Here is a 1,038-nt window from a genome sequence, read left to right as displayed (position 1 = left end):
ACTGTGCAAAACAATGCGTACAAAACTTTTGTTAAATAATTTAATAAAAAATTTGCAAATTAAAATAAATATGGTTTATGTCGTTTTTTTCAAACTATTGATACTGTGGTTAAACTCTAACTCTAAAACTGAACCCTATTTAAAAAATCCCAAACCAATCAAGTCATTCAAAACCTTTAACAAAAAGTAAAGTAATTAGAATTATTTTTATCACCAGTTATAGATACATATACTTAAGAATACTTAGATACAAATGAATGTGTACTTTATAAATCAAAGCTACCTTAAGTCATAAATCATTTTTTGAATTTTACCCATATGTAGTTGTAAAACGACTCCTTGGCTGTCGCTTTTTGTTTCTGTTCTATATCTGATTCTAATATTTTAATTATGCAATAATTTCAATAACAATAACTACAAAAATGATTTAAGAACAATCGAAAGTAAATAAGACAATGTCTCATTTATAGATTAGAAAATAAATCATAACGAACTCATTCATTCACCCCTTTAATCTCTAAGCGGACTGAGTATGTCTAAAGTAAAGAGTGTTTATTCAGCACAATTTGTTAAGGATTGTTTTCGATTTTATTTATTTGTTTTATTTATTTGAGTATGCGGGGGATTATTAAACTGTACTTTGTCTCATAAACAATAAATTACCAATCAATCAATTTAAAATATTTTATAAAAACAAAATATTAAGAAAACAATCGGTTATTTAACTATCGGGTATTATATATTTGGAATTTTCAATACTTGAAGAAATTTTAATATCCGTAATAAAATCTAAATTTCGATATTTATTGAATAAACTGCATTCTAAAATCTGGACTATATATTAGTCTACAATACGGACTATATAGTCTATGGTGTAAGACTATTTGGTCAAAAACTGAACGTCTAATATCAAGACTATAATTTAGTCTTTAGTCTAGTCTATAGCCTAGTCTATAGTCTAGTCTATAGTCTAGTCTATAGTCTAGTCTATAGTCTAGTCTATAGTCTAGTCTATAGTCTAGTCTATAGGCTAGTCTA

The sequence above is a fragment of the Lucilia cuprina genome, chromosome 2 (genome assembly GCF_022045245.1).
Source record: "Lucilia cuprina isolate Lc7/37 chromosome 2, ASM2204524v1, whole genome shotgun sequence".
Classification (NCBI taxonomy): domain Eukaryota; kingdom Metazoa; phylum Arthropoda; class Insecta; order Diptera; family Calliphoridae; genus Lucilia; species Lucilia cuprina.
This window is presented reverse-complemented; position numbering follows the sequence as displayed.